The sequence below is a fragment of the Miniopterus schreibersii genome (genome assembly GCF_964146895.1).
Source record: "Miniopterus schreibersii genome assembly, chromosome: 3".
NCBI lineage: Eukaryota > Metazoa > Chordata > Mammalia > Chiroptera > Miniopteridae > Miniopterus > Miniopterus schreibersii.
The window spans coordinates 2,701,306-2,715,468 of NC_138103.1; positions in this window are offsets into that span (position 1 = coordinate 2,701,306).

Sequence of the window (14,163 nt, forward strand, 5' to 3'; positions counted from 1 at the left end):
AGTTGCCTTCTTCCTGGAGCTTTGTCTAGATTGTTTATTAGTTTTAATTGAGTTTTATTTATTAATTTAATTATTATTTTAAAATCATAATAGAGAGAGGGGAAGGAAGAGAGAGAGAGAAACATCAATGTGAGAGAGAACATCGATTGCTGCCTTCTGTATGCGCTCCAACCGGGGATTGAGCCCATGACCTGGGTTTGTGCCCTGAGCAAGAATCAAACCCACGACCTTCCAGGGCACGGGCCAATGCGCCAATCAGCTGAGCCACACTGGCCAGGGCAGTTTTAATTAATTTTTAAGTTACTTTATAATCTATAATCAATCTGGAATTTACATTGCCGTATAGTGTTAAGATGAAGATTTAATTTTGCTTTATTTATCACCCCCAAATGTTAATCAATCGTCCCAGCATCATTTATTGAATATTTCTTTGTCACTTTTATTATCTAATAAAGTCAGGCACATGAAAAATCGTCTCAGAGCTGTCTGCTCTATTGATCTAGGTTTGAATACTTATGTGCTATGCTATTTTAATCTTTGAAACTTTATTACCCATTTTAAAGTCTGTGTTTAGTGTGTCCTGTAATGAGTCTTCACTTCCACCTTGTTCCTGGTTGTTGGCCCATTCATCTTGCCTGTGGAATTTCAGAGTGACTGTCAATTTCTCTCCCTTCCCCCAAAGGAAAGCAAATCCGATAAGAAACATAAAACTGTGTAGGGATGTTCATTAGAACTGTATCAAACCCATATTTTTTAGGAAGAAGCGGCATTATTAAACAATCATTCTTTAATTCCACTCATCTGATTTTGTTTTAAACTCCCTCGACGAGCTTCTGTTGTTTCTTCACATACATTCTGTACTCCCCCCGGTTCAACCGTGAAGAGGCCGCGTGCTGCCCAAGGGCACCCGGCCAGTAAGCGGCGGAGACTGGGTTGGGATCCGCACCCGCCTGACAGCGGCGGAGCCTGGCTCTTCACAGTGCGCGTCTCTATTTAAGATCATGAATACCTCGAAATAATTTTAGTATTTGTTTTCTGGAAGAGCATCAGTTTCATCAAGATGGGCCTGTCTGCTAGCACAGAACTGTGCTTCGGGCCTTATTTCCTCTCCTAGCTTCTTAAGTTGGACGCTTCATTTAACCCTGAATGGAAACCACTAAGGCGGCCCTCTCCCTTCCATGCCCCTGCCCTCGCTCCCTGAATTCAGAACCTCGTCACCTGCGTGCTGTCTCGTCGCCCTCCTGCTGCTGGAGTAGAGAGGCTGTCACTCGGATGCCTGCGCTCTGGCCGGCTGAGTGGCCGAGGGCTCAGGTCCTGACTGCAGCCATCTGAGGTCCAGTTCAGCCAGGGCTACAGAGTTCTGCTACCCACCCAGCCTGCACGGTGCAGTCACCCAGGCCACCGTCTCCCTTGGTTCGGTCCAAGAAATGACACTTTAAAAAAAATATTTTATTTTATTTTTCCCACCACCACTTGTCCCCTCTGTGCCCCTTCTACCTCCCTCCACAATCACCTCACAGTTGTTCATGCCCATGAGTTCTCTCTCTGTTTTTTTCTTTTTTGCTCAATCTCTCCATGCCCCCAAACCCCCCCTTCAACCCCCCCCCCCCAACTCCTAGCTGTCTGCCTGTTCTCTGTTTTGCTTGGTAGTTCAGTTTGTTCACTAAGTTCCACATATAAGTGAGATCATGTGACGTTTGTCTTTCTCCGCCTGGCTTATTTCGCTTAGCATAATGTTCTCCAGGTCCCTCCATGCTGTCCCAAAGGGTAAAATTTTCCCTTTTCACAGCTGCATAGTATTCCACTATGTGAATGTCCCACAGCTATTTTACCCACTCATCTGCTGACAGGCACGTGGGCTGCTTCCAGGTCTTAGCTATTGTAAACTGCTGCAATGAACATAGGGGTGCGTGTGCATATATTCTTTTGAATTAGTGTTTTGGATTCTTCAGATAAATTCCCAGAATTGGAATCGCTGGGTCATAAGGCAGGTCCATTTTTAATTTTTGAGGTAACTGTTTTCCATAGTGGCTGCACCGGTCTGCATTCCCACCAGCAGTGCATGAAGGTTCCCTTTCCCCACACCCGCCCCAGCACTCGTTTGCTGATTTGTTGATGGAGCCATTCTGGCAGCTGTGAGGTGATGCCTCATTGTGGTTTTGATTTGCATCTCGGATGACTAGTGATGTTGAGCATCTTTTCACGTGTCTCTTGGCATCTGTGTGTCCTCTTTGGAGAAGTGTCTGTTCAGGTCTTTTGCCAATTTTTTAAATTGGATTGTTTGTTTCTTAGGTGTTGAGTTTTATAAGTTCTTTATAAATTTTAAATATTAACCCCTTATCAGATGTATCGTTGGCAAATATGTTCTCCCATTCAGTAGGTTGTCTTTTCATTTTGTTGATGGTTTCCTTTGCTCTGCAAAAACTCGTTAGTTTGATGTAGTCACATTTGTTTATTTTTTCTTTTGTTTCCTTTGCCTCAGGAGATATATCAGAAAAAACTATTGCTAGAGAAATGTCTGAGATTTTACTGCCTATGTTTTCTTCTAGGATTTTTATGGTCAACAGCGATCTTGAGAAAGAAGAACAAAGTTGGAGGTATCACGCTACCTGATATTAAACTATACTACAAGGCCATAGTAATCAAAACATAAAAACAGACACATAGATCAATGGAACAGGATAGAGAGCCCAGAAATCAACCCACACCTTTATAGTCATTGATATTTGACAAAGGAGGCAAGAACATACAATGGACTAAAGACAGTCTCTTCAATAAATGGTGCTGGAAAAATTGGACAGAGACATGCAAAAAATGAAACTAGACCACCAACTTACACCACACACAAGAATAAACTCAAAATGGATAAATGGCTTAAATGTTAGACTCAAAACCAGAAATGACACTCTTTAAAAGCTGACCAGATCAAGTCACTATGCTATCTTTTTCAAAAACTTTCTGATTTCCCATTTTTCTTATATCAGACCCACATTCTTCACCTTGGCCAACCAAGGCCTATGTGGTCTTGTTATGGGACAGGGGCCGGCGGAGCAGGTCTGCCTCAGGCCGGCCTGTAGCGTGTGGGCCTTTGACTTCCTGCAGGGAAGATTTCACAGCATGAGTCCAGGTGGCTTTGAGAGTATGTTTACTAATGCTGGGGACAGTGAAACAAAGGGAGGAATTAGGGTGGAAGAAACAACAGGGGAGGGCCCAGGGGGCTCTGCTTTGGCCCCTAGAAATGCTATAAGAAAGCAGGGAGCCTGGGCGGGGCTGCTTCAGCTCACCGGAGTCAGAGAAAAAGGGGTCTTGGAGACAGGATCAGGGGGTGAGCCCGGGTCGAGCTGCTGCTGCCCACCGCTCCCCTGGTTGCAGGTTTCATGGGGACCCTTAGAAATTAGGAAGAAAGAAGTTCATGCCTGGGGAGGGGCATGGGCGTGCTCTAGAGCGAGACACACTGAATCTTTGTCCCGAGGGCTTTTTACCCATTTTTTTCTCTATAGGCAAGAATCTTAGGGGAGGGTATCAGTAGAATAGTCACCAGCTTCCCAGGTGCATTTTTAAATATGCTGATGCATGAAAATGAGTGAATAGGGGAGTTTTGGATAATTCTTTGGTCCGTTCTACTTTTATCTTGGGCCTGTCTGGCTTTAGCGGGGTTTTTGTTACTTGTCCCCAGACTTCATCTGTCCCTGGGTTTAGCTGCACGAAAGGCACTAATCGGTCTCCGTTCTCGATCCCCCAGCCAGGGCGATTTCAGCCGTGCGTTCTCTGCTTCGGGAGGAGGGTATGAACCCTTTGCTCTCAGGGGTCCTTGGCGGGGAAGATACGACCTTGCAGCCCAGGCTGCTTGGCCTCGGTCGGTTTTCTCTCAGTTCCCCCTCCCTCCTGCCGGCGCCCCCAGCTGCCCCTGCCCCCTCGGGCCGGCCCCGCCTCCCTCTTTGCCCGCATTTCACACCTTGTTTCTCGCTCACGCCAAGGCTGCTCTCTCCCGTTTCCTGTTGTTTCTTGAACGGGCCGGTCCTCCCTGTAATGACCCAGCCTTGCCCTCGGCGTTGCCGCTGCCGGATGCTCTCTCCAGGGTCACGTGGCATAGATGCCGCCTGGTGCTCCTCCAGGGCCACTGCCTCGGAGGGGACCAAGGCAGCTGCTCGTTACCACCAGCTCGCCACCGTTTCCCGCAGCGGTAGCCGCAGCGGGTGAAGCCGCTGCTGGTTTACTTGCCGGCTTGTTTGCCCCTTACGCCCGCTGCCCCCGCGGTCTGGGGGCGAGAGCCTCGCCCGCCTCCTCTCGGGGCGCCTCGGGCCTGGCACAGGGTGTGGCCCCGCCCGGAGCTCCGTAAACAGACGCGGGGCGAGCGGCCCAGCGAAGGGGCCTCGGGGCCCGGGGGCCTCTGCGCAGCCCAACGCGTGGCCCCCGCCCCAAGCCCGGCCGCTGGACGGCGCGCGGAGGGCTGAGCAGAGCGACCGTGACCCAGGGGAAGCCCTTGGCTCTCCGTGTGGCACCTGCCCGGCCCTCAGGGGGCAGCCCTAAGGCGCCGCAGGGGAGGGGGTGTGATGCCAACACCAGGCTTCGCAGGACTGCAGCCTGTTCAGTTTGCAGTCAAACCAGACGCGTCAAGCAGCGGATTTTTATTCGTTATTTTTTGCCAGGGCCCAGGAGTCGACCATTTTTTCACAGGACCTAATTCGCACGAACTCTTCCTGATGGGAATCGACTGGGGTGAGTTACGCGGCTCTTGTCCAGGCTGAGTCCTGGCGGCAGCGAGACGGTGGCGGGGCGGAGTCCCCTCGAAGGCAGCGAGACGGTGGCGGGGCGGAGTCCCCTCGAAGGCTCCCGCTCACAGGTCGCTCGTGGCTGATGCTGGCAGCGGGCTGCACCCTCGGCAGAGGCCTCAGAGGGGCACTGCCCGTGGCCTCTGCGTGGCCTGGGCTTCCTCGCAGCATGGTGGCTGGGTCCCGGGAGCGGCCCTGACTCGGGACGGGGAGCCAGGAGGGAGCCCCGGGGTGTTTCTAACCCAGCTTTGGAAATCACACGGCATTTCTTCCGCCACAGCCTCTTCGTTAGAAGCCGGCCCGTGTTCGAATGGAAGTGCATTAGTTTCTACCTCTTGATGGGACAGGTGTCAAAACCTTGGTGGGCGTGTTTCAGACCGCCAAATAGCTGTCTTAAGAGAAGACTGCTATCTGGATCAGATGATTCTCTAATAATTAGCAAAAATAAATACAGTTGTCCAGGGGCCCTGAACATCGGCGTCCACTCGCCAGCGCGCCCTCTCCTGCTGGGCATCAGCGTGGCGACCGGCTGTTAGAGCGCTGGGTCTGTGGCCACTGAGGCGCTGGCTCTGGCTCCGTCGCCTATTCGCCACGCTTGCTGACCTCTCTGGGTTCCTCCTCCGTGAAGTGGGTGTGATGAAAGTATAAGCCACGGTGAGTGGGCGCGGGAGCGGCCGCTATGCAGTGATGACTGGAAACCCCAGCGCCCCCAAGTCCTTTACTCTCACAGGCACTCCAACCAAATGTGAGTGAGCGAGCGCGGGGCACCCCTTGCTCTCACCTGAGCCACCTCCAGGCCGTGAGTCCCACTCTCACGGTCCACGCGGCTCTCGAGTGAGCCCCTCCGGAGGCTGAGCTCCAGGCCGCTGGGTGGTGGGCATGGCAACAGCCCCGTGCAGCCGGCGAGTGGCCAGGGACGTGGCTCTGCCAGTGTGGGCGCCAACGCTCTCTTCCCAGAAAAGCTGCTTGAAGGCATAGGCTCGGGAGGAGATGTTAAAAATAAAGAGTGGTCGTGTGCAGTTAAGAATGAGGGAGAGCCTGGGCTCAAGGCCCCCTGGTGCTCTTGCTTTGGGAGGCGCAGGGTGTCGAGGCGCCGGCAGGATGGAGCGCGCTGTCCCTGGGCCCCCTAATTCACAGGAACCCAGAATCGAGCACCTGCAGCTCCTGCCCCACAGCGGTGGTCTCACCATCGAAGCATCCGTGTTTCAGCTGCTTTTCAGGGTTGCCCCCCACAGAGATTTTAAATTTTAAACTCTGAATGGTTTTGAATTGGGCATTCTCTCTCCAGTTATCCCCAAGCCTCCCTATTATCTGTGACCAGCCAGCTCAGAGACATCGAATATTTTCTTCGCTCCACCAGACATTCAAGTTTGGTTTTTATCTCACTGACTTAGACTTTTCCTGCTCTCCCAGTGCCCATAAAACTTACATGTGTGACGCGCCCAGCGTTCCCAGACCTGTGCTCGCTCTAAACCAGCTGCGGCCTCACTCACTCCCCGCAGACCCGGCAGGGAGCCATCCCCTCTCCACAGAAAGGGCGCTGAGGACCCGGGGGCTTCACCAATTCACCCGCAGTGACCTGGTTTGTGAAAGCGGCAGACTGGTATTTGAATCCAGGCAGCAGCGGGCGGGTGGATTTTAGTTGCAAGTGACAGGAAATCCACTTTAAATTGGTTTAATTCAGAAAAAGAAAGGATGGTGATGGATTGGCTCCAATAGGGCTATCTGGGCCCAGGGGCTCAAACTCCCTCTCCCAGCTCTGGTTTCCTCTGGATTTTCAGACCAGCCGTCTCCTCGTGGCAGCAAGGTAGCTTCTAGCCTCCCTAGCAGAAACCTAGCCTCCCCAGCCCCAGTCGAAAAGAGGGAGCTTTCTTTCCCAACAGTGCTTTGTTTTCAACGCCCAGGACATGGTGACTCTGGTAAGAACCAAATCACCTGGTCGTGTCAGGACCACCATGTGGCCAGAGGCGGAGGCCCAGCTCGGCGGCAGCCTTGGGGGCCAGCGCCACTGCGCCCCTGCCCGGTAGGAGGGATGGGCCCCATCGCCAGGAGCGCCGGGCGCGCCCTCCAGGAGGGGAAGCGCCCCTCCGTCCGCCGGCCGGGTTGCCTGCCTTCTCGCTGGCCTCAGAGGTCTTGCGATCCGTCCGTGAAGAGCTGACAGGGAAGCGCGTTAGGCTCCGTCCAGCTGGATCTGTCCCTGGAATCTCAGCACCCGGAAGAAGGTGACGCCACAGTCTGAGCTTTTAGAAGACACCCGCTGCTACTGGCTCCCGGAACCCATTCCTTTCTGTTTTTGAAATTCCACCACCACTTTCCCCCGGGACACTGCCCACGGCCATGCAGGTCAGGGGACTGTCTCTCATCTCCACACCACTCCAGGGGTGGCCACCAGACCCAGGCTTGGTAAATGTGACACACCGCCATGGCTCAGGTGATTAAGGTAGAGATGGATGTTTAGGCCAAGCCAGTAAAACTTGGCTCCATAACCTTCATTGGAAATAGTGGAGAAAATAAAATCTCCCTTCACTGGGCAGCTGGAGCTTCTGGGGCCACGAGGAAATGAAGCCGTGGAGGACACTGGTGAAGGCGGGGGGACAGCTTTCTGATGCCGTCTGAGCCTCTGGACCCACTTGTACCTGAATCCAGACAACGCAAGACCCTTTGAGTTACCGCAACAAATACATGATCTTTTTTTTTCTTTTAATAACTCCAGTTTGAGGTGCGTTTTGCCACTTGTAAACTTAAGAGGATCCAACATACACATTTCCTACCCAAGCAGGGGTCGGGTTCCAGAAGGGAACGAGGCAGAGGGCACTCCTCACAAGTACCCAGAGGGAATCCCAGGAGGGCCCATGGGCGCAGGGTGCCTGGGGGTCCTGTGCGGTGTTGGAGCGACGCCCCAGGGAGGCTCCACCCTACACCCTGACCCTCAGGCATGCCCGGGCACGGGGACTTCTCTTCGCAACTTGCCTAGAGTTACTCGGTGGCCGATGGCAATCAGTCCCTGTTCCCATGAACCCCACCTCCCTGGAAGAAGCAAGTTCCTAAACGTTTCAATGCGGGTCTTACACACGCAGGCTACAGGGGCAACTGGACCTGCATTCGAGCCCTCCCTGGGCTGCTGGCCCGCCGCGTGACCTTATTCAAGTTTCTCTGCAACTCTGAAACTCAGTTTTCTCACCTGTGAAGTGGGTTTAATAATAACCCAGCTCCTACAGCTCATACGAGGCTAAGTGAACCTTACGCTGTACGTGCCAAGGCGCCGCTGAGCTCTGACTGCCCGGATCCCCCTGTGGCCCTGCTAATCCCGGCCTCACCCGCAAGGCACGCCCTTAGAAATACGCATTTCAGTGACAGCTCTGGCCATGCCAACATTTCAGGTGGGCTTTTAAAAAATTTTATGTGGTTCGTAAAAAATTTGTGAGGGCGGCCTACATTAACATCTGGCTCTGACAGCTGCTGCTTTGTCTTGGGTGCGTTAGTTAACCTCTGAGCTCCACTTTCCTGCCCTGTAAGAAGGTGCAAGTAATCGTCCCCACCTCACAGGGTCCTGGGGAGGAAAAGTGAGCCATTGTCATAAAGCCCGGGATAGGGCCTGACACACTCTAAGTGCCAAATTAATATGTTATAAATAGCCGTGTCCAGTTCCTAAGTTCTGAAAATGGAAAGCCCCCCAAACGCCCTCAGAATTCTCTGGAAAGAGCTGAAAATGTGTGTTCATTGATCTGTACACGAGAGGTTCCAGGCTGCAGCCTGCCTAACGCATATATCAAGTGGGCATAGTTTATTGCAAGGCCTAGAGCTTCAACACTTAGAATTAGAGCCCATATTTTAAAATCAGGGCATTTCATAAAGTCCAGACTTCCAGCCTCCTGGGAGGGGAAACACGGCCTTGCTGGGCGCACCCTGCCGGTGGTCCTTGGCGAGGGTGCCACAGTGGCTGCTCCCGGTGGGAAGGCCCTCTCCGGGCCCGGCACTGGCCTGCAGCACTCTGTTTTTTCTCTCCTAGAATGCTTCATGCATTTGCCTTGCCTGCCTGGCTCCGCTAACAATGAAAAGAACAGCTAACACTATATACAAAACATAGTATATTCCAGACACTGTCCCATTCAGGCTCCATAACCGTCCTGGGGATGGGAAGACGCGGCTAAGCAACTTCCCAAGGCTGTGCAGCTGGCACGTGGCGAACTGGGAGGGGAGCACTTGGGGTGCATGGACTGCTGAACTCCGAGTGGCCCCTTTATTCTGACGTAGCGAAGGTTTCTGCAGCTGTAGCGATGAAATGGGACCGTGTCCCAGGGTGTCGGTACTCAGTTCTCATGGTCACCTTGCCAAGAAGGCTTTGTTATGGATGCCTGGGGTCATGATTCAAGTAACTAGGTGTCTGATGTGCCCATTGCCCGCAGCTCTGCTAGGCTCATCTCCGATACCCAAGGATAGTGCCACTTAGAATATAGGCTCCTGCTGAAAGGCATGCAGCTTGGAGAGTTTCCTCCCACCCTAGTGCCTCCCAGCTCAGCCCCTCAGTTGCAGGGTGCAGAGGGCAAAGCCCATCCCCAGAAGTGGGTACATTCTGCTCACCCTTTGCAACCGCAAACATGGCCCTCTCCAGAGGGCTACATTCACTTTCCAGACACGCTGAGAACGAACTCAAGGTGACATAGCCCTACACTGGGGCTGCGCATCTCTTTTTTCTAAACTGTGTCCCTTTTTGACGAACATAAAGATCTCACATGGCCAGGAAGCTCCAACAAGCCTCCGCCTGGGAGCCCGTGATTATTGACAGAGAAACCCCTCCGTTTCCCACCCAGCCCTCCCAGCAAGATTGGTCAAGCTTTCCTTCCTGGAGCCTGTTATAAAAACAAGGCATCTTATTTCCCTCTGTTGGCATCAAGTTTTATGATAATATTTGAAGATGTTTCAATATATCATTCGTCATTTATCCCAACCCTGACCCACTAATCTATGAGTGGCTCTCATGGATTTTTAAGGGAACATCTGTACCCACAGTGGTTTTTGAGACAACACCTGATAACTGCTATCAATGCTCACCATTTGAAATAGATTCCTGAGGCCCAGGAGATGAGCAGATGTGCGTGTCCGTTCTCGGTAGCTCCCCGCCTCCCTGCAGCACGCGACAGGCAGGAGCCGGAGCCGGCCCGAGAGGCTGGCTGGGGGAGGCTATCCGTCCCCAGGCCCGGACATACGAAGCAATGGCTGTCGGCTGCACCCCAGAGGGAGTCCTTGCTCCTAAATCCAGCTGATCAGGAAAAAACCACTAGGTGAGGGGCTTAAAGGTACCGGAATCCCTGGCTGCCAGAGTGGCCATCCAAGTTCCCCTCATCTTGTTTCCTGGCGTGATCGGGAGAGAGACTCCATCCCCGACCACACATGCCCGTGGCACCCCGACAACAGAAGGTCTTGGTTCCAGAATCGCATTTGGTCAGACTCTAAGCCATGAGCTGGTGCACGCCAGGTTTATTGGTTTCTTGGCGGTGCTATGACACACGACCACACACTGGATGGCTTAAATGCAGAAGTTTATCCCCTCAGTTCTGTAGGCCAAAAGTCCAAAATCAAGGTGTCGGCAGGGCCAGGATGCCCCCGGAGGCTCTGGGGCAGGACCCGTTCCTCGCCCTTCCCGCCCCTGGCCGCTGGCAGCTGGCAGCATCCCTTGGCTTGCGGCGCGTGCCTCTCGGCTCCTTCGCGGCCAGTCTCTGAACGAACCAACTTCTGGGCATGGGCTTTGCCCTCCATGCCCGTGTGTTCTCCTGTGTGTGTGTGTGTGTGTGTGTGTGCGCGTGTTTCCTCCCTCTGCCTCTCTCATAAGGATACTTCTGATGGCATTTAGGGCCCACCCGGGTAAGCCAGGGTCATCGCTTCATCTCAAGATCCTCAACTTAATTACATCTGCAAGGACGCTTTTCCCAAATGAGGCGACTTTCCCAAGTTCCAGGGTTAGGACTCAATACCCGGGGTGGCCTTTCTCCCACCTTCTCCGGCAGGCTCTCATCGCCGCTGCGGCCTCGCCCCCTCCAGGCCTCTTCCCCTCGGAAAAGGCGCGCAGACCCGCCGGCCTCCGAGGAGCCTGACGCCGCGATGGGGGAAAGGCCCCTGCTCGGCTGGATTTGTTCCAGTCGGTCACGTCCTTCCCTGGGTCTTTCGTCTCATCTCCGTGAAGATGGGGGTGGTCAAGGTCAGCGGAACCTCTGCTTCCCCTGGGCCGCTGCAGCGGCTGGTCGACCTCCCTGCTCCCCCGCCCCCTCCCCCTCCCCTTGCAAACCATGCTCCCTACAGCGAATCAGGTCACATCGATCCTTGACGCCTGCAGTCTCTGTAGAGAGGCAGACCAAAGGCTCTCCAAAGATGTCCACGCCCTAGTCACTGAAACCCGTGACTGTGTCACCTTACGGTGTTAAGGGAGTTTCCTGGTGACCTGGGTGGGCCCACCGCAACCACGGAGGCAGGAGGGTTGTAGATAGGAGGGACGCGACTATAGCAGCAGAGGCCAGAGCGAGTGGCAGGCCAGGAACCAGGGAGGCAGCCCATCTAGAAGCTGGAAGAGGCAGGGCACAGACTCTCCCCAGGCGCCTCCAGGAGCAGCCAGCTCTGCACACCCCCCGACTCTAACCCAAGGAAACTGATTTTGGACCTCTGGCCTCCAGAACTGTGAGAGAATAAATTTGTGTGGTTTTAAGCCACCGTTTGTGGTCATTTGTCATAGCAGCAGTGGAAAACTAATACAGTGTCCAAAGGATTTTATTGAATTTAGGACAGAGTCAAACTTCTTACCAAGGTCTACAAATGCCTACAAGATCTGGCCCCGCCTTCCTGTCCGGCTTCATCTTCCCCACTTGGCCCAGTGCTTACCATTCTCCGGTGACAGGAGCTATTTTCTGACCTTCTGCAGGCCAGGCCTCCACTCTGGCCCTTGATGTCTCCTCTGTCTGGAATGCCTTCCTCTGACTCCTTGTCACGGAGTTCAAAGTATCACCTTCTCAAGGAGGCCTTCCTTGAGTATTCGTGATAAATACCTGACAACCCAGCCATCCCCACCCTGCCAGCTTCCATCCCACTACCCGGCTTTGCTTCCTCTGTGGCCGTGTTGCCATCTGTGGTCATTTACTCACTATGTTTAATGTGGTTCCCTCCAGAACATCAGCAGCATGAGAGCAGGCCCGTGTTTTGTTCCCCACCTGGAACAGTTACTGGTCCTAAGGAGAGATCTGTTAAATGAGTAAAATACATCCATTCCTGTTCAGGCCTAATGATTCCCCTCCGCAGTCATGGGCTGCCTGACAGTGCCAGCCTTTGCAATGTAATAATAAGAAAATCACCCTCAAGCTCAGGTTTGAGCTTGGAGACCACAGAGGATGGGACCTGGTGGCATTTCCTGCTTGCTTCTCTCCTTAACATAATTTAAAAATACTTCTCCCTTCTCACCTACTTTCCCTGTAAGCCTTCCCCTGGCTCTGTCCACTTACAATTAGCAGAATTTCCTGAGGATGGCCTTGGGGTCAAGTACTCCAGGGGCTCCTCAGCTGAAGTGGCCCCAGGTCCTTGTTCTTCCTGCTACGTCACTGGGGCAGAGATGTGAATCTGATGTTGCTCATGTTTTAGGGGCTCACAGAAATGCCTCTGTTTTGAGACCAGGGGCCATTAAATCTTATGGGTTTAATAAATGATGATTTCTGTTCTGTTCACGAGGAGTCTGACTCTTTTGATCCAAGAAAAAAAGTGACTTCCATTCGGACAGGTGGTGTCAGTCTGACCACCACACCAGCTCGGAAACTCTGGGCCAGAGACGAAATGATAGCAGCGTCTCCTCCGCACCTGCGCTTCACCTGATCTGGTTGATCAAACTGAGTATGTTCACGGGCACAGTGCTAGGACCCGCCCTTCTCTCCCCTCCCCCTCCCATAGGATGTCTCTGCTTCCGACGTGGCTCCCAGTGGCCTCTGCCTCGCCCACTTATTTCTTGTGTAATCCCTTCTTCCTGAGCATGGGCTGGATCTAGTGACTTGCCTGTAACAAACAGAATACAGGAAAAATGATAAAATGTCACTCCCGGTTTCATTCACAACAGAATGGAACGTCCCCCTCGCTGGTGTTCTCGCCATATTGCTGCCTTGGCTGGTACTCTTGCAAGAGGTGGGCCGCCACCTGGAAAGGCCCACATGGTGAGGACCTGAGAGCGGCCTCCGGCCTGGAGCTGGTGTGAACTCCTCGGTTCACAAGGGACGAATCTGAATCCTGCCAACAACCACGTGAGCCAGCTCAGAAGCGAATTATTCCCTAGGTGCCCCTTCAGACGAGACCACAGCCCCAGCCAACATATTGATTGCAGCTTATGTGGGACCCTGAAGCAGAGAACCCAGCTAAACTGTGCCTGGGTTCCTGATCCACAGAAACTGTGAGCTAATAAATGTATTTTTTTTGGAATAATTTGTTAACAGAGATCAATAAGTAATGCAACCCACACAATATCTAGGAATTTTCCACACAATCCAATCCACCTTAGATGTATGCAGTCAAATCTTCAAATAGTAACCAACTCTTCATCTGCTAGGCATTGTCCTCTCTGCATTTATTTCCCTCTTGGACCTTACAAGCGAGGGTGGCTGGTTGAAAACAGTATTGAATATTCTTGCATCTCTTGTCCAAATACCATTTTCATCTTACCCTGACATCCGGCCTAATTTGGGCGGGCCACACAGCGGGGAGAAAAGCATCTGAGACAAAATCCACAGTGGAGAGAGTGTGATTCAGTCACTGAGCTAGGACTCTAGAGTTCAAACCTCTATTGTTTGGGGAAGTTAGGACTCTCTTTGGGAGCCAGCATTGCTTGTCTAGGAAGTGATGGCCAGCAGAACCCCAGGTACGTCAAAGCAGTTCAGCCTCAAAACCAGTAAAGATACAGGACCTGAGATACTTGGCTTTGGGCTTTCAGGTTTGGTTCCCGCTTACGTTGCTTTGCAGTCCTCCCTGATTTCTCCATGTGAGATCAGAAAAAGCTTTAAGAGTTTTGTCTTCCTTGGTTTGAAGCGCCTAAGCCATCAGCTCTCAAGCTGGCTCTGGTTAGCCCGCCGACAAGCCTGCGCTCTGGCGCTGGGTCTTTGTATGTCGAGATCAGAGAGACAAGTAAGACTGACTTCTGGCCGTTCGTGTGGCCTGTCCCAGGACGCCCAGGAAGTTCCCGGCAATCTCCTTACCTTCTGTCTTATTTCTTTGATGCCTCCAAGTTCATGAACAGTTCCAACGAGAACTACACAAAGTTGGCCACACGTTTTTCCACGCCTGTGCCCACTCACCTTTACAACGTGTTTCTGGAACGCCTCCCCCACAGGTGGGACTATCTCCACCCCGAGTCTGGTGTGTGGGAAAGCAGCCG